Below are 23,093 nucleotides of genomic sequence, written 5' to 3' on the forward strand. Positions count from 1 at the left end.
AAAAATTGCCTTTGAGTGGGTCCAGGTATTGGAAGCAGACAAAAACCTCAAAGCATCTCAATATATATATACATACATACACCCATACACATACTAAAACCATGCTGAAGGTAAAGGAAGGTATAATATTCCTTCAAAGAATATTAATGGAGATAGAAATTATTTTTAAAGAACCAAATGGAGATCTCTGGACTTAAGAAGTATAATAACTGCAATGGAAGATTCATTAGAGGGACTCAACAGTAGCTTTGCAGTAGAAAGCCAATGTGGGGATTAATCAATATAGATAATGCAGTCAGAAGAACAGGAAAAAGAAAAAAAAAAACAGCTTCAGAGAAATAGGGAACATCAACATATATGTCATGGAAGTGCCACAAAGAGGAGAAACTAGTGAGTAGAAAAGTTACTAGAAGAAACTGCCTAAAAATCTCAAGTTTGATGAAAAGCATTAATCCAAGAAGGTCAGGTTCTGAAAATAAAAGGATCCACACCCGGACATACCAGAATAAAAATGTTTAAAGACAGAAGAATCTTGAAAACAAAGAAAAACCACTAATCATGTACAAGGAAACCACATTAACAGTTGACTTATTAGAAACAATGAGGACCTAAGGCAGTGGAAGGACATGCCAGGTGCTAAAAGGAAAAAACTCAACCAAAGAGTTTACATCTAACGAAACAGGCTTTCAGAAATGGAGGCAAAATGACACAGATTTTAAGAACTCATTCCCAGGAAACCCACCTTACAAGAAATGCTACATGATGTTTTTCTATCTGAAAGGAAGTGAGACCCCACAATTATTCACACCCTTACCAAAAGTCAATGCCAATTAAAATGTAAGAAATTATAAAAGACATTGTAACAACTTATTTTCCCTTCTTTTGGCTGATATAAAAGCAATTGTATAAAACAATATACATATATACATAATTGTGGTGTTGCACCTATAACATATGGAAACGTATATTTGCATATAACACCATAAAGCAGGTGGGAGCAAATATTTCATACTTCAATAATGAAACAACAGAAAGCTAACAAGAAATTGTGAATTAAAAGGTTAATTTAAAAAATCTAAAAATATATTCAGCTACTTTAAAACAAACTTCTAGAAAGTATTATATGTTTAACATATAGTGATGCAATGTGGGTAACAAATGCTATACAGCTAAAGTAGATTCTGACAAGATGTATACTGTAAGTCCTAGGGTATCCATTAAGAAAATAATTCCCAAAATATACAGAAAAATATTATTAAAGAACATAAAATATTACACTAGAAAATATTCACTTAAACCAGAAAAAGGAGAACACAGGAACAAAGAAGATGTAATGTATAGAAGACAAAAAGGTAAAAGGACATGTAAACCCAACCATATACATAGTAACAATACATGTGAGTGAATTATTACTCATGCCTAACAATGATTAGGCAAAGGTTGTCAGACTGGATAACAAAAACAAGACTCAACTATATTCTGTCCACAGGAGACACACTTTAAAATCAAAGGTAAAACTACAATGAAAAAGCTATACCATGCAAGCACCAGTCAGAGAACTGGAGTGGCTAAACTAATAGACTTGAAAATAAAAGCTTATTACAGATAAAGAGGGTAATTTTATGATAGAAAAGAACCTGTCAGGAAGCTATAACAGCGTAAACATCTCTGCACCTCACAACAGAACTCATGTTCTTGATAGTTCTGTATTTTGCTGCAAGAATTCTGAAGCAGAACTTGATAGAATTGAGGGGAAAATAGACTATTCAGCAATACTAGTCAGAGACATGACCCTGCCTCCCCTTTAAATAATGAATAGAAAAACTAGTTAGAAGATCCACAGGGAAATAAGACTTGAACAGCACTATAAACCGACTACTTAACACATCTATAGAACATTCACACAATAGACAATTCTCAAGATCACATGGAACATTCTCCATGATAGACCATATGTCAGACCATAAAAAAGCCTCAATAAATTGAAAAAATATTAAAAGTCGTAAAAGGTATGTTCTCTGACCACAATGGAATGAAATAAAGACAAAACTGAGAAATTCAAAAATATGTAGAATTTAGTGAACTCTTAAATAACCAATGAGTCAAAGGGAAAGTTCACAAGATAAATTAGGAAATCCTTTGAGATATATGAAAATAAAAATGCAACATACCAAAACTTATGGGCTGCCACTAAAGCACCATTTTCAGGGAAATTAATAGCAGTAAACACCTATATTAAGATAAAAAGATCTCAAGTCAATGATCTCCCACCTTAAAATGCTGGTAAATGGGAAATTTATAGTAGCAAACACCTTTTAAAGAGAGGGAGACTTCCAGTTTCTGGTCCAGCATGTAAGAAGCTTGGAAGTCACCATTCCATCCTAACAAGTAAAAAGCTGAACAAACTGAAAAATCAACAACTCTTTTTATGTCCATAAGAGAAGTTAGGTCACAGGGAAAACCACTGTTCCTAAAATTAGACAGACCAACAGATAATATAGAGAATTACAATTTACTGGAGCAGCAATCTCCTTGGGAACCAGTGCCAGGGTAGGGACACCTCAACTATAGTTTGATGAATTTCTGGAGGCTCAGTGTGGACAAGTCAGACTTAAAACCTCCAGGGGAACTCATTCATCAGGGGAGGGGAGACCCTACACTTGTGAGTGTTATCTCCGGGATCTCTATCGGATTCTCAAAATGAATGTCAAAGAAAAATCCCGTCATGGTTCTGTTGGGGGGAAGGGAAAAGGAGGCATTTTGAAATATGCCAGAGCATTCTGTTCTCCTTAATAAGGTCTGGCCTTCAGACCAAAACCTAACTGCCCTGGGGAAGGGAAATACCCAACCCTAGTCCCAATTTACCATCCTGTCCCACCTAAGAGGTGAGGAGAAAAAAAGCATGAGTGAAGTTCACCGTCCAGAAGCACAGGCTCACTAAAAGTCGGAGACATAATCATAGGAATAAAATGTTTTTGCTCCTCCCAAACCTTATCACAACACTACTAAAGGCCTGTTTCCAACAGTTCCTCTTACCCAGTACATCATGCTCAGCTATCAAGAAAAAATTAAATGACAACAGTAAAAAACAAAAAGAAAAACCCCACAATTTTAAGAGACAGAGCAAGCATAAAACCCAGACTCAGATATCACAGGGTGTCAGAATTATTAACTAGGATTTTTAAAACCATGATTATTATGTTAAGGGCTCTAATGGATAAAGTAGACAGCATACAAGAACAGGTGGGCAATGTAAGCAGAGATACCTAAAGTTTAGGAAAGAACAAAATAGATACTAGAGATCAAAAACACTGTAACACAGATAAAGAATACTTCTGATGGACTTATTAGTAGACTAGTAGACATGGATGAGGAAAGAATATCTGAGCTTAATGATATTGCAATAGAAACCCACGAAACTGAAAAAGAGGGAAAAAAGGGGAGGAGGGCTAAAAAAAATAAGCAGAAAATCCAAGAACTGTGGGACACCTATAAAAGGTGTAACATAAGCATGGTGGGAATACCAGAAGGAGAAAAGAGAAAGGAACGGAAGAAATATTTGAAACAATAATGACTGAAATTTTCCCAAAAATTGATATCAGATACCAAATTTAAAAAGTAGAGATCATATAAATGTCTGCTCTCAGACTACAGTGGAATCAAAATAGAAATCAATAACAGATAGCTGGAAAATCCCCAGAGATTAAACAACACATTCTTAATAACACATGAGTCAAAGAAGTCTCAAGAGAAATGTTTAAATATTTTCACTAATGAAAATGAAAATACAATTTATCAAAATTTATGGGATGCACTACTATATATAAAATAGATAACCAATAAGAGCCTACTGTATAGCACAGGGAACTCTACTCAATACTCTGTAATGACCTCTATGGGAAAAGAATCTAAAAAAGAGTGAATATATGGATAAGTATAAATGATTCACTTTGCTGTACAACAGAAACTAACACAACTTTGTAAATCAACTATACGCCAATAAAAATTAATTTTAAAAAATGTATGGGATGCAGCAAAGGCACTGCTTAAAAGGAAACTTACAGTACTGAATGCATATATTAGAAAAGAAGGTCTAAATAAATCATCCACCTTAGGAAAGTTGGACAAGAGAAAATTAAATCCAAACAAGCAGGAAAAAAAGAAATAATTATTAGAGCAGAAATCAATGAAACTGGAAGTAGGAAATCAATAGAGAGAAATCAACCAAACCAAAAGCTGGCTCTTAGAAAAAAACAAATTTGATAAACCTCTAGCCAGGCTAAGAAAAAAAGAGAGGACACAAACTATTTTACAGAAATGGAAGAGGAAACATCACTACAGATTGTGGACATTAAAAGGATAATAAATAATATGAACAAATCTGTCCCTGCAAATTTGATAACCTAGGTGAAATGGACCAATTTCCTGAAAGACACAATCTGCTAAAACTCACACAAGAAATAGATAAATCTCAATAGGCTTCTTTCTATTGTATTATAAAATCAACAACTACTAATCTTCCAAAACAGAAAGCACCAGACACAGATGGGTTCACAGGTGAATTTCAGCAAACATTTAAGGAAGAAGTTACACTAATTCTATACAATCTTTTTCAGAGGATGGAATCAGAGAGAATATTTCCTAACTCATACAATGAGACCAGCATTACCTTAACGCCAAAAAAAAAAAAAAAAAAAAAAAAGACAGTACAAAAAAAGACAGACCAATATCTGTCATGAACATAGATGCAGAAATCCCCAATAAAATATTAGCAAATCAATCCAGCAGTTTATTAAAATAATCATACAGCACAACCACGTGAGATTTATCCCAGGTATGCAAGACTGTTTCAATATGCAAAAATCAATGTAATCACAGGCTAAAGAATTAAAATCACATAATGATATCAATGGATACAGCAGAAAATGCATTTGACAAAATCCAACACCATTCATGATAAAAACTCTCAGGGAACTGAGATTAGAGGGAAATTTCCTCAATTTGATAAAAAATATCTACAAAAACCTACAGCTAATATCATACCTAATGGGAAGAAGTTTGAAGTTTTCCATTAAGATCAAGAACAAGGCAAAGATGTCTGCCCCTCTCACCTTTGCTTTTCAACATCATATTGGAAGTCCTAGCAAATGCAGAAAGAAAAGAAAATATACACAGATTGAGAAGGAAGAAGTAAACTTGTGTTTATCTGTAGATGACATAATTGTGTAGAAAATCTGGAAGAATTGACAAAAACAAGCAAATGAACAAAATAAAAAACCCTCCTGGAACTAATAAAAGTTTATAGCAAAGTGCAGGATACAAGGTTAATACACAAAAGTCTATTGCCTTCCTATATACCAGCAACGAACAAGTAAAATTTGCAATTAAAGACATATAACCATTTACATTAGTGCTCAATGAAATAGGCAAATCTAATAAGGTATGTACAAGATTTGAGGAAAACTATAAAACGGATGAAAGTTATCAAAGAAGAACTAAATAAATGGAGAGATATTCCATGTTCAGGATAGGGAGACTCAATACTGTTAAGATATTAGTTGATATATAGATTTATAGGTTCAACTTGATTCACGGATTCATGAATTTAATTCATAAATTCAACACAATCCAAATCAAAATCCCAAAAACTTATTTTGTGGATATTGACAAACTAATTCTCAAGTTTATATGAAGAGGAAAAAGGCTCAGAATAGCCAACACAATAATGAAGGAGAACAAAGTTGGAAGACTGATACTACGCAACTTCAAGACTTATGATAAAGCTACAGTAATCAAAACAGTGTGGTGTTGGTGGAAGAAAAGACAAATCAATGGAATAGAATAGAGAGCCCAGATATAAACCCATATATGTATATGTATGTATGTGTGTGTGTGTGTGTGTGTGTGTATATAGTTAACTGATCTTTGACAAAAAAAGCAGAGACAATATAATGGAGCAAAGATAATCTTTTCAACAAATGGTGCTAGAACAACTAGACATTCACATGCCACCCCCCAAAAAAACCCAAATCCAGACACAGACATTATACCTTTCACAAAGATTACCTCCAAATGGATTTGAGAACTAAATGTAAAACACAAAACTCAAACTCCTAGAAGATAATATAGGAGGAAACCTAGATGACCTTGGGTATGGTGATGATGCAACACCAAAAGCACAATCCATAAGTGAAAGAATTGATAAGCTGGCCTTCATTAAAATTAAAAATGTTTGCTCCGTGAAAACAAATGACTCTTAAAACTCAATAATAAGAAAACCAAAAACCTGAGACTTCCTGCGCAGTGGTTAAGAATCCGCCTGCCAATTCAGGGGACATGGGTTCAATCCCTGGTCCAGGAAGATCCCACATACTGCAGAGCAACTAAGCCCGTGTGCCACAACTGCTGAGCCTGCGCTCTAGAGCCCACGAGCTGCAACTACTGAACCCCCATGCCAGAACTACAGAAGCCCGTGTGCCTAGAGCCTGTGCTCCACAACAAGAGGAGCCACCATAATAAGAAGCCCACACACCACAATGAAGAGTAGCCCCCACTTGCAGCAACTAGAGAAAGCCTGCATGCAGCAATGAAGACCCAATGCAGCCAAAAATAAATAAATAAAAATAAATAAATTTATTAAAAAAAAAAAAGAAGTGCTCGCTTCGGCAGCACATATACGAAAATTGGAACGATACAGAGAAGATTAGCATGGCCCCTGCGCAAGGATGACAAGCAAATTCGTGAAGTGTTCCATATTTTAAAAAAAAGAAAAGAAAAAAAAGAAAACAAACAACCCAATTAAAAGATGGGTCAAACACCTGAACAGACACCTTACCCAAGAAGACATACAGATGGTAAATAAGCACACAAAAATATGTTCCACATCACATGGCATGAGGGAAACGCAAATTAAAGCGATGAGATACCGTTACACACCTATTAGAATGGCCAAAATCCAAAACACAGCACCAAATGCTGGCAAAGATGTAGAGCAAGAGGAACATTCTTTCATTGCTGGTAATAATACAAAAGGGTGCAGCCAGTTTGGAAGACAGTTGGGCAGTTTCTTACTAAACTAAACATACTCTTACTATATGATCCAGAAATTGCACTCCTGGTATCTACCCAAATGAGTTGAAAACTTATTTCCACACAAAAACCTGCACATGAATGGCTATAACACCTTTATTCATAATTGCTAAACTTGGAAGCAACCAAGATGTCTTCAGTAGGTGAATGGATAAACAAACTGTGGTATATTCAGACAATGGAATAGTATTTAGTGCTAAAATAAAATGAGCTATTAAGCCATGAAAAGACATGGAGGAAACTTAAATGCATGTTAGACAAAGTGAAAGAAACCAATCTGAAAAGGTTATATACTGTATGGTTTCAACTTTATATGACATTCTGGAAAAGGCAATATGGAGGCAATAAGAAGATGAGTGGTTGCCAGGGATTAAAGGGGAGGGAGGTATGAAAAGGTGAACCACAGAGGATTTTTAGGGCAGTGAAACTAGAGACCTTCCTAGACTTAACAACAGGGTTACATCCTGATATTTTCAGTTCATGGTGGGTTTAAGTCGAAAATGCATTTAATGAACCTAACCTATCTAACACCATAGCTTAGCCTAGCCGAACTTAAATGTGCTCAGGACACACATTAGTCTGCAGTTGGGCAAAATCATCCAACACAAAGCCTATTGTATAATAGAGTGTTGAGGGCTTCCCTGGTGGCGCAGTGGTTGAGAGTCCGCCTACCGATGCAGGGGACACGGGTTCGTGCCCTGGTCTGGAAAGATCCCACATATCGCGGAGCGGCTCGGCCTGTGAGCCATGGCCGCTGAGCCTGCGCGTCCGGAGCCTGTGCTCCGCAACGGGAGAGGCCACAACAGTGAGAGGCCCGTGTACCGCAAAAAATAAATAAATAAATAAAGTGCTGACTCTTTCATATAATTTATTGAATACTGTACTGGAAGTGAAAAAAAGTGAATGATTGTATGGGTACAGATGGTTATAAGCGTATCAGTTGTTTACCCTAGTAATCATGTGCTGACTGGAGCTGTGGCTCACTCCTGCTGCCCAGCAACACCAGAGAGTACTGGCCAATGTACCACTAGCCCAGGAAAAGATCAAAATTCAAAGCTCAGTTCCTACCGAATGCTTGTTTGCTTTCGCACCATTATAAAGTCAAAAAATCATTAAGTTGAACCATCATAAGCCAGGGACGTCAGTGTTCTGTATGATACTGTAATAGTGGTACATGTCATTATACCTGTATACATTATACATTTGTCCACATCCATAGAAAGAGCAACAGTAACAATGAACCCTAATGTAAACGATGGACTTTGGGTGATAATGATGTGTCAAGGCAGGTAGGTGATCAATTGTAACAAATATGCCACTCTGGTTGGGAATGTTGATAATGGGAGAGGCTATGCATGAGTAAGAGCATGGAATATATGAGAAATCTCTGCACTTTACACTCAATTTTCCTGTGAACCTAAAACTGCTCTTAAAAATGTATATTTTTTTAAAAAGGGAAAATCTCACATTAATAAGCTAACTTTACATCTTAAGGAAGTCAGAAAGAAAGACAAGCTAAACCCAAATCTAGCAGAAGGAACTAATGAAGATTAAAGCAGAGACAAATAAAATAGAAATTTTTTTTAAATAGAATTGATGATACCAAAAATGGTTCTTTGAGACTATTAACCAATTTGGCAAACTGTTAGCTAGATTGAGAAAGAGAGAAAAGATGAAAATAACTAATATCAGAAATGAAAGTGGGTATATTACTACTGACCTTACAGAACTAGAAAGGATTGTAAGATATTATGAACAATTATACACCAACAAATTAGATAACCTGGAAGAAATAGACAAATTCCTAGAAAATGCACAACTTACCAAACCACCTCAATAAGATATAGAAAATCTGAACATACCTTTATTGAGTAAAGAGGTTGAATTAGTAATAAAAAGCCTTCCAGGAAAGAAAATCCAAGACCATATGGCTTTGCTGGTGAATTCTGTCAAACGTTTAAAGAAGTAACACTAGTCCTTCACAAACTCTTCCAAAAAAAGAAGAGGAGGAAACAATTTCTAATGTATTCTATTAGAGGTCACATTACCCTAATACCAAAGCCAGACAAAGGTACCTAAAGTACAAAAAAAACTGCAGACCAATATCACTTATAGTTGCAAAATCCTCAATAAAATACTAGCACATGGAATTGAACCACATATCAAAAGGATTATACACCATGACCAAGTAGGATTTATTCCAGGATGTAAGGATGGTTCAGCATAAGAAAATCAATATAATACACCACAGTAATAGAACAAAGGAAAAAACTCACATGATCATCTTGATGCTGAAAAAGCTTTTGAAAATATCTAACATCCTTGCAGGATAATAACACTCAGAAAACTAGGAATAGAAGGGAACTTCCTCATTATGATTCATGTAAAATCTCAAAGCTAACTTCATATTCAACGGTAAAATTTTCTCCCCTAATAGCAGGAACAAGACAAGGAAGTCCACTTTCTCATCACTGCTATTCAACATTGTACTGGATGTTCTTGCCAGAGCAATTTGGCAAGAAAAAGGAAAGGCATCCAAACTGGAAAGGAAGAATCAATCTACCTCTCTTTACAGATGATATGCTCCTATAAATGCAATATCCCAAAGAATACACAAATAGACAGAAAAAACCTACTACTAGAATAAATGAATTCAGCCAAGTTGCAGTTTACAAAACAAACACACAAACTCAGTTGTGTGTTGACAATATACTAGCAAGGAACAATCAGTAAAGCAATTAAGAAAATAACGCCATTTACAATAGCATCCAAAGAATAAAATACCAGGAATAAATTTATCCAAGGAAATGAAATACTTGTACACTGAAAACTATGCAACGTCACTGAAGTAAATTGATATTTATTTTAAAAATTGAAATACTTCTCAAGTTCATGAATTATAATATACAATATTGTTAAGATGGCAATACTATCAAAAGCAATCTAGAGATTCAATATAATCCCTATAAAAATTCCAATGACCTTTTTTGCAAAAATGGAAAAAACCAATTCAAATTCACATGAAATTACAACTCAACAACAAAAGGCAAACAACCAATTTATAAATGGGCAAAGGACTTGAATAGATATTTCCTCAAAGAAGATACACAAATAGCCAACAAGCACATTAAATATGTTCACCATCATTAGCCATTAGGGAAATGTAAATCAAAATCACAATGAGATACCACTCCATACCCACTAGAATGACTATAATTAAAATTAAAAGAGAACAAGTGCTAGGATGTGTGTGGATTGAAACCCTTGTAAATCACTGGTGAAATGTAAAATGGTGTAGCTGCCATGGAAAACAGTTTGTTGGTTCCTCAAAGCATTAAACATAGAAATACCATATGACCCAGCAATTGAACTCTTAAGTATATTCCCCAAATAATTAAAAACAGCTATGCAAACAAATGTAAATGCATGTTCATAGCAGTATTATTCATAACAGCCAAAAGGTGGAAACAACTCAAATGTCCGTCCCTGGATGAATGGATAAACAAGTTGTGATACATGCATACAATGCAATATTACTCAGACACAAAAAAAGAATGAAGTACTAACACATGAAACAACATGGATGAACCTCAAAAGCATTATTCTAAGTGAAAGAAGGCAAACACAAAGCTACATATTTCATGATTCCATTTATATGAAGTATCCAGGATAGGTAAATCCATAGAGCAAATTGGTAGTTGTGAGATGGTCGAAAAAGAGACCCTTATCTACCATTTGTTTTTCCTTTTTTTTTCTTGTATCTTTTGAACCTCTGTGTTGAATCCTTTTTGACAATTTTTTTTTTTACTTTTTAAAAATTGAATCATTACTGAACAAAAAATATATATAATGAAAAGGAACTATACTGGAAAACCCACTGTGATTGGGACAGAAGCTGAATATTAGGGGATTTTAGGAATGAAATGAGACAGAAGGGGAAAAGTAAGGGATATGAATAATTTTAGAAAAACTTAGAAGGGACAGGAAAGCCACTCTTCAGGTTGTCAGTAGCAGGCTGGACTGTTTTCGTTGATGAGAATCTGAGGTACCCTGCAGAAGTCAGGACAGCCTCTAACATGGACTCTGTTTTCCCCACCACTTAGCTACATAGCTTGAACATTTTCCCATATCAGTACATACAGAGCTACCTCTCTCTTTAATGAATGCAAAGTATTCTATTGTACAGATGTTTCATATGAAAATGTTTCCTAATCAGGCACATGTGAAAGAGAAAACCCTCTGGACTCCCCTCTCTCTTTTTTTTTAAAATATTTATTTATATATTTGGTTGCACCAGGTCTTAGTTGCAGCAGGCGCGCTCCTTAGTTGCAGCTTAGTTGCAGCGGCTCCTTAGTTGTGGCATGTGAACTCTTAGTTGCAGCATGCATGTGGGATCTAGTTCCCTGACCAGGGATTGAACCCGGGCCCCCTGCATTGGGAACACAGAGTCTTAACCACTGCGCCACCAGGGAAGTCCTGTGGACTCCCCTTTCTTTTTAACACACCCCCAAATCTTTATTTTATGAAGGACTTGCCCTGTGTCATCAGTTCCACAAGAAATAAAATGTGGACTGCTCTGGGCCAGCAACCTCAGCAATGTTCTTTTTTTTCTCTTTCATAAAAGAAGAGGAAACCAAATCTCTAAATGAGATCTCCAAGTAAAAACAAACAATATTGAGCAAAGTACCAGGTTTTCTGAGCTCGTAAAATGTAAAGCACAGATTACACATTATGAAATAGCCTTGAGAGCTATCTTAACTTTTTAATTGTCTGATAAAAAACATGACTGAATATACCATTCCCACTGAGAAGTCAGAGGCTGGGAATGAAAATTCCCATTGACTGCACTCAGGACTTCAGCAGGAAGTCTGCCCATGAGCCTCTGGGAGGCTCACCTGAAGATCTTTCTACTGGGCCTGCAGGCACCCCCCAATGCCCTGAGTGCTAAACCCACACTTCCCCCCACCCCCAAGTCTGCAGGTGACTCTTTGTGTGTGTTTCTGAGTGCAATGGCCAGAGTGTTCTCAGAAAAATCATACCAGGGTCTGTTGGCAAGAGAGAAACCACAAACTTGAGTGGTAGTGCCACTTTCTGGCAAACAAAGAGGTTTCCAAAGGTCAACCTGATGAGTTGTAAGAACCAGAGAAGGCATGAAAGCTTAAAAATTCCACCACAAGAGGGAATAAGGAGTGTGGAGCAGATGTACCCATACAAGGTCAGAGAAAATCTAGATATAACAGGACCAATGAACCCACCCAAAGGCAACTGGTACAGATTTGAGGGGTTCCACTACTTCAGTGCAAGAGCCACAATGCAAACCTCCAAGGAGCATGAGAAATATCATCACCAAAAGAAAACAATCCTCCAAAAACTGAACTCAATGACATGGAATTTTGAGATCTAGCTGATAAAGAGTTTGAAATAGCAGTTTTGAGGAAACTCAAGTGAACTACAAAAAAACACAGAAAGACAACTCAATGAAATGAAGAAAACACATGAAAAAATGAGAAATTTAACAAAGAGATAGAAATCATAAAAAAGGACCAAACAAATTCTGGAGCTGAAGAATTCAATGAATAAAATGAGAAATGCAATATAAAATATCTACAGCAAAGTAGACCAAATGGAAGGTAGAATAAGTGAGCTAGAGGATAGGAATTTTGAAATAATGCAGTTAGGGGAGAACAAAGAAAAAAGAATGAAGAAGAATGAAGAAAGCCTACATGATCCATGGGAATCCATCAAATGTACAAATATTAAAATAATTAGTATTTCAGAAGGAGAAGAGAGGGAGAAAGTGGTAAAAAGTTTAAAGTAATAGCTGAAAAATTCTCAAACTTTGGAAAGACTTGGGCATCCAATTCATGAAGCTAATAGATCACCATATTTTTTCAATGAAAAAAAAAAGTACTTCTGTAAGATACACTATAATGAAAATGTCAAATATCAAAGAGAATCTTAAAAGCAGCCAGAAGGAAAAAAAGATTATAACCTACAAGGAACCCCCCATTAGGCTATCAGTGTATTTCTCAAAAGAAACCCTACAGACCAGGAGAGAGTGAAAATGGCATATTCAAAATGTTGGAAGAAAAAATTTCCAACCAAGATAATTTATCCAAAGTTACACTTCAGACATGAAGGAAAAAATAAAGGCTTTTCTAGATAAACAAAAACTGAGGGAGTTATCACCACTAGACCTGCCTTGCAAGAAATGCCGAAAGGAATTATTCAAGCTGAAATGAAAAGATGCTAATTAGTGACATGAAAACATATGAAAGTATACAGAACACTGGTAGATATACAGTCATATTTAGAAAAATTCTAATTCTGTAATAAGGTGGTATGTTAACCAGTTACCTATAATACAAAGATTATATGAAAAGATTATTTTAAAATATATAGTTATATATTTTTGTAGCTGTATCTACTATAATTTGTTAACGAACATAAAATATAGAAAGAGGTAAATTGTGATGTCAAAAATGTAAAGGGAGGGAGTAAAATTTTGGAACTCCTGTGTGTGATTGAAGTTAAGTTGCTATCAGCTTAAAATGAACTGCTTTATTTATGTTTTACGTAAGCCTCATGGTAACCACAAAGCAAAAACCTATAGGAGATTCACAAAAGATAAAGAAAGGGGAAACAGAGCATATCACCATGGAATGACCAGTTGACAAAAGTAGGCAGAAACAAGAAAAAAAATACATTGGAACTACAAAACTGTGAGAAGTTATTAAGATGGCATTAGTAAGTCCTTACATATCAATAATTACTCTAAGTGTAAGTGGATTGAATTCACCCATCAGAAAGGTACAGAGTGGCTGGATGGATTTAAAAAAATATATGACCCAACTATAAGCTGCCTATAAGAGACTCACTTCAGGGTTAAGGACACACATAGGATCAAAATGAAGAGACAGTAAAAAGTATTCCATGCAAGTGGAAACCAAAAGAAAGCAGGGGTAGCTATCTACCCCTCTGTCACACAAAATAGACTTTAAGCCAAAAGAGGTAATAAGAGATAAAGAAGGTGATCATATATGATAAAAGGGTCAATTCATCAAGAAGATCATAAATACATATGCACCCAACATTGGAGCATCTAAATATATTAATCAAATACTGACAGATCAGACAGGAAAAACAGACAATACAATAATAGCAGCAGACTTCAATACCCCACTCTCAGCAATGGAAATATAATCCAGACAGAAAGAAAACATTGGACTGGACTCATATATTAGATGAAATGGACCTACAAAACATTTATAGAACATTCCATCCAACAGTAGCAGAATACATATTCTACTAAAGAGCACAAGAAATATTCTCCAGGATAGATCATATGATAGGTTACAAAACAAATACTAGCAACCTTAAGAAGATTAAAATTATACCATCTTTTCAAACCACAATGGATGAAACTAGAAATAAAAAACAAGAGGACAACTGGAATGTTTATAAGCATGTGGAAACAACACATTCCTGAACAAGAAATGGGTCATAAAGAAAAAAAAAATCTCAAAACAAATGAAAATGACAACACAACACATCAAAATCTATGGGATGTTACAAAAGCAGTTCTGAGAGAGAATTTTATAGTAATAAATGCATATATTAAGAAGATAGGAAGCTCTCAAATAAACAACCTAACTTCACACTTCAAGGAACTAGAAAAAGAACAAGGAAGCCCAAAGTTAGCAGAAGGAAGGAAAGAAAGATCAGAGTGGAAAATAATGAAATAGAGAACAGAAAAGATTAACAAAACTAAGAACTCAGTTTTTGATAAGAAAAATGAAACTGACAAACTTTTAACTAGACTAAGAGACTATTATGAATACTTACATGCCAACAAATTGGGTACCTAGAAGAAACAGATAAATTTCTGATACATACAGCCAAGACAATCAGGAAATAGAAAATCTGAACAGACTAATAATGCAAGTAAGGCAATTGAATCAGTAATCAAGAGCCGTCCAACACAGACAAATATAGGACCAAATAGCTCTACTGGTGAATTCTACCAAACATATAAAGGAGAATTAATGCCAGTCCTACTCAAACTTTCAAAAAATAAAATCAAAGAATCACTTCCAAACTCATTTTATGAAGCTACCATTACCCTGATACCAAAGCCAGATAAGGACACTACAAGAAAAAACTACAAACCAATATCCCTTATAAATATACATGCAAAAATTCTCAACAAAATATTAAGAAATCTAATTCAACAACACATTAAAAGGGTGATACACCATGACCAAGTGGGATTTATCCCTGGGATGCAAGGATGGTTCAACATATGTAAATCAATAAATGTGATACACCACATTAATAAAATGAAAGATAAAAATCATGATCATCTCAATTGATGCAGAAAAAGCATTCAACAAAATACATTTTTTTCAAGATAAAATCTCCACAAGTTATTTATAGAGGGTATGTACCTCAACATAATAAAGGCCATATATGACAAGCCAACAGCCAACATCATGATCAGTGGTGGAAGATTGAAAGTTTTTCCTGTGAGATCAGGAACAAGACAAGGATGCCCACACTCACCACTTTTATTCAACATAGAACTAGAAGTCCCAGCTAAAGCAATTATGCAAGAAATAAAAAGGCATTCATTGAAAAAGGAAGTGCCGAGATTGGTTCAAGATGGCGGAGTAGGACGTGCTCTCATTCCCTCCTGTGAGAGCACCAGAATCACAACTAACTGCTGAACAATCATCAACAGGAAGACACTGGAACTCACTAAAAAAGATACCCCACATCCAAAGACAAAGGAGAAGTCACAATGAGACGGTAGGAGGGGCACAATCACAATCAAATCAAATCCCATAACTGCTGGGTGGGTGACTCACAAACTGGAAAACACTTATACCACAGAAGTCCACCCACTGGAGTGAAGGTTCCGAGCCCCACATCAGACTTCCCAACCTGGGGATCCGGCAACGGGAAAAGGAATTCCTAGAGAATCAAACTTTGAAGATTAGTGAGATTTGATTGCAGGACTTCAACAGGACTAGGAGAAACAGAGACTCCACTCTTGGAGGGCACACACAAAGTAGTGTGTGCATCGGGACCCAGGGGAAGGAGCAGTGACCCCAGGGGAGACTGAGCCAGACCTGCCTGCTAGTGTTGGAGGGTCTCCTGCAGAGGCGGAAAGTGGCTGTGTTCCACAGTGAGGACAAGGACACTGGCAGCAAAAGTTCTGGGAAGTACTCCTTGGCGTGAGCCCTCCCAGTGTCTGCCATTAGCCCCACCAAACAGGCTGGGTAGGCTCCAGTGTTGGGTCACTTCAGGCCAAACAACAAACAGGGAGGGACCTCAGCCCTGCCCATCAGCAGACAAGCGGATTAAAGTTTTACTGAGCTCTGCCCACAAGAACAACAGCCAGCTCTACCCACCACCAGTCCCTGCCATCAGGAAACTTGCACAAACCTCTTAGATAGCCTCATCCACCAGAGGGCAGACAGGAGAAGCAAGAAGAACTACAATCCTGCAGCCTGTGGAACAAAAACCACATTCACAGAAAGACAGACAAAATGAAAAGGCAGAGGGCTATGTACCAGATGAAGGAACAAGATAAAACCCCAGAAAAACAACTAAATGAAGTGGAGATAGGCAACCTCCCAGAAAAAGAATTCAGCATAATGACAGTGAAGATGATTCAGGACCTTGGAAAAAGAATGGAGGCAAAGAGCGAGAAGAAGCAAGAAATGTTTAACAAAGACCTAGAAGAATTAAAGAACAGACAAACATAGATGAACAATACAATAAATAAAATGAAAACTACACTAGAGGGAATCAATAGCAGAATAACTGAGGCAGAAGAACGGATAAGTGACCTGGAAGACAGAATGGTGGAATTCACTGTTGTGGAACAGAATAAAGAAAAGACAATGAAAAGAAACGAAGACAGCCTAAGAGACCTCTGAGACAACATTAAACGCAACAACACTCGCATTATAGGGGTCCCAGAAGGAGAAGAGAGGAGAAAAGACCTGAGAAAATATTTGAAGAGATTATAGTCAAAAACTTGCCTAACATGGGAAAGGAAATAGCCACCCAAGTCCAGGAAGCACAGAGAGTCCCATACAGGATAAACCCAAGGAGAAACACACGGAGACACACAGTAAACAAATTGGCAAAAATTAAAGACAAAGAAAAATTATTGAAAGCAGCAGGGAAAAACAACAAATAACATACAAGGGAACTTCCATAAGGTTAACAGCTGATTTCTCAGCAGAAACTCTACAAGCCGGAAGGGAGAGGCATGACATATTTAAAGGGATGAAAGGGAAGAACCTGTTACAACCAAGATTACTCTACTTGGCAAGGGTCTCACTCAGACTTGATGGAGAAATCAAAAGCTTTACAGACAAGCAAAAGCTGAGAGAATTCAGCACCACCAAACCAGCTCTACAACAAATGCTAAAGGAACTTCTCTAAGTGGGAAACACAAGAGAAGAAAAGGACCTACAAAAACAAACCCCAGGGCTTCCCTGGTGGTGCAGTGGTTGAGAGTCCACCTGCTGATCCAGGGGACATGGGTTCATGCCCTGGTCCAGGAAGATCCCACATGCGGTGGAGCGGCTGGGCCCGTGAGCCATGGCTGCTGAGCCTGCGCATCTGGAGCCTTTGCTCCGCAACGGGAGAGGCCACAACAGTGAGAGGCCCGCATACCGCAAAAAAATAAAACAAAAACCCCCCAAAACAATTAAGAAAATGGTAATAGGAATATACATATTGATAATTACCTTAAATGTGAATGGATTAAATGCTCCAACCAAAAGACACAGGCTTGCTGAATGGATACAAAAACAAGACCCATATATATGCTGCCTACAAGAGATCAACTTCAGACCTAGGGACACATACAGACTGAAAGTGAGGGGATGGAAAAAGATATTCCATGCAAATGGAAATCAAAAGAAAGCTGGAGTAGCAATATGCATATCAGATAAAAGGGACTTTAAAATAAAGGATGCTACAAGAGACAAGGAAGGACATTACATAATGATCAAGGGATCAATCCAAGAAGAAGATATAACAATTATAAATATATATGCACCCAACATAGGAGCACCTCAATACATAAGGCAACGGTTAACAGCTATAAAAGAGGAAATCAACAGTAACACAATAATAGTGGGGGACTTTTAACACCTCACACCAATCGACAGATCATCCAAACATAAAATTAAAAAGGAAACACAAGCTTTAAATGTCACAATAGACAAGAGAGATTTAACTGACATTTATAGGACATTCCATCCAAAAACAGCATATTACACTTTCTTCTCAAGTGCACATGGAACATTCTCCAGGACAGATCACATCTTGGGTCACAAATCAAGCCTCAGTAAATTTAAGAAGATTGAAATCATATCAAGCATCTTTTCTGACCACAACATTATGAGATTAGAAAACAATTACAGGGAAAAAAACGTGAAAAACAAAAACACATGGAGGCTAAACAATACATTACTAAATAACCAAGAGATCACTGAAGAAATCAAAGAGGAAATCAAAAAATACCTAGACTTTGTTATAAAGCAGAAACTAACACACCATTGTAAAGTAATTATACTCCAATAAAGATGTTAAAAAAAATACCTAGAAACAAATGACAATGAAAATACAACGATCGAAAACCTATGGGATGCAGCAAAAGCAATTCTAAGAGGGAAGTTTATAGCAATACAAGCCTACATCAAGAAACAGGAAAAATCTCAAATAAACAAGCTAACCTTACACCTAAAGCAACTAGAGAAAGAAGAACAAACAAAACCCAAAGTTAGCAGAAGGAAAGAAATGATCAAGATCAGAGCAGAAATAAATGATATAGAAACTAAGAAAACAATAGCAAAGATCAATAAAACTAAAAGTTGCTTCTCTGAGAAAATAAACAAAATTGATAAAACATTAGCCAGACTCATCAAGAAAAAGAGGGAGAGGACTCAAATCAATAAAATTAGAAATGAAAAAGGAGAAGTTACAACAGACACTGCAGAAATACAAAGCATCCTAAGAGACTACTACAAGCAACTGTATGCCAATAAAATGAACAATCTGGAAGAAATGGACAAATTCTTAGAAAGGTATAGCCTTTTAAGACTGAACCAGGAAGCAATAGAAAATATATACAGACCAATCACAAGTAATGAAATTGAAACTGTGATTAAAAATCTCCCAACAGGTCTTCCCTGGTGGCACCGTGGTTAAGAATCCTCCTGCCAATGCAGGGGACACGGATTCTAGCCCTGGTCCGGGAAGATCCCACATGCCGCGGAACAGCTAAGCCCGTGCACCGCAACTACTGAGCCTGCGCTCTAGAGCCTGTGAGCCACAAATGCTGAAGCCTGCGAGCCACAACTACTGAAGCCCGCGTGCCTAGAGCCCATGCTCCACAACAAGAGAAGCCACTGCAGTGAGAAGCACGCACACTGCAACGAAGAGTAGCCCCAGCTCACCGCAACTAGAGAAAGCCCACACACAACAACAAAGACCCAATACAGCCAAAAATAATAAATAAATAAAATACATAAATTAAAAAAAATCTTCCAACAAACAAAAGTCCAGGACCAGATGGCTTCACAGGTGAATTCTATCAAACATTTAGAGAAGAGCTAACACACATCCTTCTCAAACTCTTCCAAAAAATTGCAGAGGAAGGAACACTCCCAAACTCATTCCATGAGGCCACCATCACCGATACTAAAACCAGACAAAGATATTACAAAAAAAAAAATTACAGACCAATACCACTGATGAATATAGATGCAAATATCCTGAACAAAATACTAGCAAACAGAATCCAAAAACACATTAAAAGGATCATACACCATGATCAAGTGGGATTTATTCCAAGGATGCAAGGATTCTTCAATATACACAAATCAATCGATGTGATACACCATATTAACAAATTGAAGAATAAAAACCATATGATCATCTCAATAGATGCAGAAAAAGCTTCTGACAAAATTCAACACCGACTTATGATAAAAACTCCCCAGAAAGTGGGCATACAGGGAACCTACCTCAACATAATAAAGGCCATATATGACAAACCCACAGCAAACATCATTCTCAATGGTGAAAAACTGAAAGCATTTGCTCTAAGATCAGGAACAAGACGAGGATGTCCACTCTCACCACTGTTATTCAACATAGTTTTGGAAGTCCTAGCCATGGCAATCAGAGAAGAAAAAGAAATAAAAGGAATACATATTGGAAAAGAAGAAGTAAAACTGTCACTGTTTGCAGATGACATGATATTACACATAGAGAATCCTAAAGATGCTACTAGAGCTAATCAATGAATTTGGTAAAGTTGCAGGATACAAAATTAATGCACAGAAATCTCTTGCATTCCTATACACCAATGATGAAAAATCTGGAAGATAAATTAAGGAAACACTCCCATTTACCACTGCAACAAAAAGAATAAAATACCTAGAAGTAAACCTACCTTGTGAGACAAAAGACCTGTTTGCAGAAAATGAAAAGACACTGATGAAAGAAATCAAAGATGTTACAAACAGATGGAGAGATATACCATGTTCTTGGTTTGGAAGAATCAATACTGTGAAAATGACTATACTACCCAAAGTAATCTACAGATTCAATGCAATCCCTATCAAATTACCAATGGCATTTTTCACAGAACTAGAACAAAAAATTTTTAAATTTGTATGGAGACACAAAAGACCCTGAAGAGCCAAAGCAGTTTTGAGAAAGAAAAATGGAGCTAGAGGAATCAGACTCCCTGACTTCAGACTATACTACAAAGCTACAGTAATCAAGATGATATGGTACTGGCACAAAAACAGAAATAAAGATCAATAGAACAGGATAGAAAGCCCAGAGATAACCTCACGCACCTATGGTCAACTAATCCATGACAAAGGAGGCAAGGATATACAATGGAGAGAAGACAGTCTCTTCAATAAGTGGTGCTGGGAAAACTGGACAGCTACATGTACAAGAATGAAATTAGAACACTCCATAACACCATACATAAAAATAAACTCAAAACGGATTAGAGACTTAAATGTAAGACCAGACACTATAAAACTCTTAGAGGAAAACATAGAAAGAACACTCTGACATAAATCACAGCAAGATCTTCTTTGATCCACCTCCCAGAGGAATGGAAATAAAAACAAAAGGGACCTAATGAAACTTAAAAGCTTTTGCAAAGCAAAGAAAACTACAAACAAGACAAAAAGACAACCCTCAGAATGGGAGAAAATATTTGCAAATGAATCAAGGGACAAAGGATTAATCTCCAAAATATAAACAGCTCATGCAGCTCAATATTAAAAAAACAAACAACCCAATCCAAAAATGGGCAGAAGACTTAAACAGACATTTCTCCAAAGAGGACATACAGATGGCCAAGAAGCACATGGAAAGCTGCTCAATATCACTAATTATTAGAGAAATGCAAATCAAAACTACAACGAGGTATCACCTCACACCAGTTAGAATGGGCATCATCAGAAAATCTACAAAGAACAAATGCTGTAGAGGGTGTGGAGAAAAGGGAACACTCTTGCACTGTTGGTGGGAATGTAAATTGATACAGCCACTATGGAGAACAGTATGGAGGTTTCTTAAAAAACTAAAAATAGAATTACCATATGATCCAGCAATCCCCCTACTGGGCATATACCCAGAGAAAACCATAATTCAAAAAGACACATGCACCCCAATGTTCATTGAAGCACTATTTACAATAGCCAGGTCATGGAAGCAACCTAAATGCCCATCAAGAGACGAATGGATATAGAAGATGTGGTACATATATACAACGGAATATTACTCAGCCATAAAAAGGAATGAAATTGGGTCATTTATAGAGATGTGGATGAATCTAGAGACTGTCATACAGAGTGAAGTAAGTCAGAAGGAGGAAAAGAAATATCGTATATTAATGCATATAGGCGGAACCTAGAAAAATTGTACAGATGAACCGGTTTGCAGGGCAGAAATTGAGACACAGATGTAGAGAACAACCATATGGACACCAAGGAAGGAAAGCGGGGGCAGGGGGCTGGTGGTGATAGTGGGATGAATTGTGATATTGGGATTGACATATATACTCTAACATGTATAAAATGGATAACTAATAAGAACCTGTTATATAAAAAAATAAAATAAAATTCAAATATTCCTAAAAAAAAGAAAAAGGAAGAAGAAAAATTGTCAATATTTATAGATGATATGTATTACCTCTTATAAAGAAAATTCTGGGACTTCCCTGGCAGTCCAGTGGTTAACAATTCATGCTTCCACTGCAGGGGGCACTGGTTCGATCCCTGGTTGGGGAACCAAGATCCCGTATCCTGCAGTGTCGCCAAAAAAAAAAAATCCCGAAGAGTCAACCAAAAAACTGTTGGAACTATATGAAATCAGTAACATTGCAGGATACAAAACAAAGAAAAAAAAAAACCCCAACATACAGAGATCAGTTATGTTTCCTCTGATAAAGGAAATCAAAGATTATTCAAAGAATGGAAAGATATCCCATGCTCTTGGATTGGAAGAATTAATATAGTTAAAATGGCATACTACCCAAAGCAATCTACAGATTTTTTTTTAACATCTTTATTGGGGTATAATTGCTTTACAATGGTGTGTCAGTTTCTGCTTTATAACAAAGTGAATCAGTTATACATAGCAATTTACAGATTTAATGTGATCCTTATCGAGTTACCCATGACATTTTTCACAGAACTAGATCAAATAATCTTAGCATTTATATAAAACCACAAAAGACCCAGAATTGCCAAAGCAATCCTGAGGAAAAAAGGATAAAGTCTGGAGGCATAACACTTCCAGACTTCAGAGTAATCAAGGCAGCACGGCATTGGCACAAGAGCAGACATACGATCAATGGAACAGAATAGAGAGCCCAGAAATAAACCCAAACACCTATGGTCAATTAATCTTCGACAAAGGAGGCAAGAATATACAATGGAAAAAAG

The 23,093-nt window shown here is 36.5% G+C and overlaps 1 non-coding gene across 1 annotated transcript; it reads left to right on the top strand.

Moving 5' to 3' along the window:
* Positions 1 to 6,653: 6,653 nt before the first annotated feature.
* Positions 6,654 to 6,760, top strand: LOC113632222 (U6 spliceosomal RNA). The gene has a single exon (XR_003437741.1). It is a non-coding gene; the product is annotated as a U6 spliceosomal RNA (small nuclear RNA).
* The last annotated feature ends 16,333 nt before the right edge of the window (positions 6,761 to 23,093 follow it).

This window comes from Aethalodelphis obliquidens, unplaced genomic scaffold (genome assembly GCF_003676395.1).
Source record: "Aethalodelphis obliquidens isolate GAN/ISIS:26980383/991018 unplaced genomic scaffold, ASM367639v1 scaffold35, whole genome shotgun sequence".
Taxonomy (NCBI): Eukaryota; Metazoa; Chordata; class Mammalia; order Artiodactyla; family Delphinidae; genus Aethalodelphis; species Aethalodelphis obliquidens.